Genomic DNA, 2867 nt, shown 5'->3' with positions numbered 1-2867 from the left:
AACCCTATGGAGGGAAGTTCTGCTTTGAAACACACGGGGTCAACACGAGTCAGAATTGGCTAAATGGCAACTGGTTTGATTTTTTGGGTATAGAATCAATTGCCAGCAGAATTGCTATATCAGAGGATATTTTAAATGTTGATGGTTGCTTAAAAAATAGCTTCCAAAAGATAGCTAATATACCTTTCATTTAGGAAACTTATTATACTGTATTGCAATTATTGGTCAATATGTTTATCACCTATGAAATAGATATTATAACGTCCCATATGGTTCTGGTGGCTGAAAAACGAAGCAAGACTGTTCTTTAATAAGGCTGTAATTGCGTAGAATTCACCAACTGCAGAGGTGGAATAACAGCAGAGATGGTGAGAAATGTTGCCTGGACCCGGCTTGAGGTCTAGAACTTGGATGTTGAAGTCAGATTGCATTGAAGGATGCTTCTTCTTCAAGGAGAGAATTTAGAATGACTTCAAAAGGAGCATTCTAGTAAGTTTTAATACAAGCAAAGGTTGGAGCAGTCACACCTAAAGATGACTGGAAAAGATGGCAAATTGGACTTGATGTTGATTTTTTTAGCGTGTACGGGGAGTCCTGGATTATGAATGAATTCCGTTCCTAAGTCTGTCTTTAAGTCGAATTTGTACTTAAGTCAGAACAGTTAGGTATGGTTTGTATCTAATGTCAGTTAGTCAAACGTTTGTCTTAGTACATACAGTAGTATATAGTGTACCTTTCTATGCATAAAAAAACATTAAAGAAACACTAGCAGGTACACTAAGACATATTTAACATAATAATATAGTGATAATAATAATCATGTTTTGATGCACATAACAAAGCAGTACCTGTTTGTTACTACAAACTATTGTATATACCTCAGATCTTTAATATAATAGGCTTTGTGGGGGTTGGTTTGTAGCTACGGGTTGTATGTAAGTCGGATGTCCCTAACCCGGGGACTGCCTATAAATTTTTAAAAATATATTTGTTGACAGGATATCTTGCTATATGAAAAAGTGATCTCCAAAAATACGTGTCCAGTTATCAAGGTAATGAGATGTCTCCCTTTGTTGCTTATCTGTTTTTTCTTATTTTTTCACAAGGAAAATAACTTGCTTTTGTAATGATAATCTATTGCTATATACTTATAACAAGTAGACCACGCTTAGCTTTTAAAGTCGAGATTCTGTGATCAAGATTGGACAATAACAATACCATGTACAAAATCTATCTTACTAATGCTTTATAATTGGGTTGTGTGTTTTTTTTTTTTAATCAAGCCTTTTAGTTTGAGATAGTTGTAGATTCACATGCACTTGTAGAAATAATATAGAGAGATGCGATCCTAGTACAATATCACAACCAGGCTATTGACATAGATGCCTTTCGCCTATCTTATTCAGGTTTCTCCAGTTTTACCTGAACTGTGAGAACGTATGAGTGTGCATTTAGTTCTATACCATTTTATCACATGCATAGGTTCACGTATCCACCACCACAGTCAAGATACAGAACAGTTCCCTCACTGCAGGATCCTTTGTATTGTTCTTTTAAAACCACACTTATCTCCCTAACTGTGGGTGATCTCTGATCTGTTCTTCATTTTTAAAATTTTGTCTTTTCAAAAGTGGAGTCATACAGCATGTAACGTTTTGGAATTTTTTTTTTTTTTTAACTCAGCATCATTCCCTGTTGATTCATCCAAGTTGTTGTGTGTATTAATAGTTCATTCTTTTTATTGCTGTGTAATATTCCATGGTATATATGCACCACAGTTTAACCATTCACCCACTGAAAAACATCTGGGTTTGTATTAGTTTTTTATTGCTACTGTGAGAAATTACCACAAATTTACCACAAATTTAGTGGCTTACAACAACACAAATTTATTATCTTACAGTTCTGGAGAGCTGAAGTCTTAAAATGAAGATGTTGGCAGGGCTGGGTTCCTGCTGGAGGCTCTAGGGAAGAGTCTGTTACCTTGCCATTTCCAGCTTCTAGAGGCTGCCTGCATTCCTTGGCTTGGGGCCCTTCCTCCATCTTCAAAACCAGTAGCATAGCATCTTCAAGTACCTCTCTCTGACCTCTGCTTCTGTGGTCCCATCTCCTGACTCTGAACCCACTACCTTCCTCTTATAAGGACCCTGTGATTACATTGGGCCCACCTAGGTAATTCAGGATAATTTCCCCATCTCAAAATCCTTAACTTAATCACATTTCTTTTGCCTTATGAAGTTAACACATTCACACGTCCTGGGGATTAGGACCTGGATATCTTTGGGAGGCCATTATTCTACCACAAGGTTGTTGCCAGATGTCAGCTATTATGAATATAGCTACTATAAACTTTTGTACAGTTTTTTTTTTTTGGTGCATAGATCTTCATTTCTCTGGGATAACTGATCAGGAGTGCAATTGTTGGGTCATTTGGTAATTGAATATTTAGTCTTATAAGAAACTGCCAATCTGTTTTCCAGAATAGCTAGAATATTTTACATTCCCACCAGCAATGTACGTATATTTCTCAGCATCTGCCGGCATTTGAGGTTGTCACTATTTTTTATTTTAGCTATTTTGATAGGCAGGTAGTGATGTCATTGTGGTTTTAATTTGCATTTTCCCAATAGTTAATGATGAACATCTTTTCATGTGGACGTTGATTTCTAAAAAGGTTGCACTATCATCTGTAATGGGGTGGCTAGTAATAAGTGCAACATTCATGCTAAGGGGTTTTAATTATTATTGCAAAGTAGTAGGGAAAGGAGGTGCTGAGAAATGCCTGGCCCTGATCTGTCTTGGAAGAAACACAGCCAGAATGCTGCTTAGAAGCGTGGATGGCAAATCTTCTCTCACGTACTTTGGAC

At 36.8% G+C, this 2867-nt stretch overlaps 1 protein-coding gene across 1 annotated transcript in view; it reads left to right on the top strand.

Moving 5' to 3' along the window:
- Positions 1–2867, top strand: part of LOC101361395 (serine protease 42) — a 45026-nt gene that overhangs the window by 40951 nt on the left and 1208 nt on the right. The window lies entirely within an intron of this gene.

The sequence above is a fragment of the Trichechus manatus genome, unplaced genomic scaffold (assembly GCF_000243295.1).
Source record: "Trichechus manatus latirostris isolate Lorelei unplaced genomic scaffold, TriManLat1.0 scaffold00001, whole genome shotgun sequence".
NCBI lineage: Eukaryota > Metazoa > Chordata > Mammalia > Sirenia > Trichechidae > Trichechus > Trichechus manatus.
This window is presented reverse-complemented; position numbering and strand designations above follow the sequence as displayed.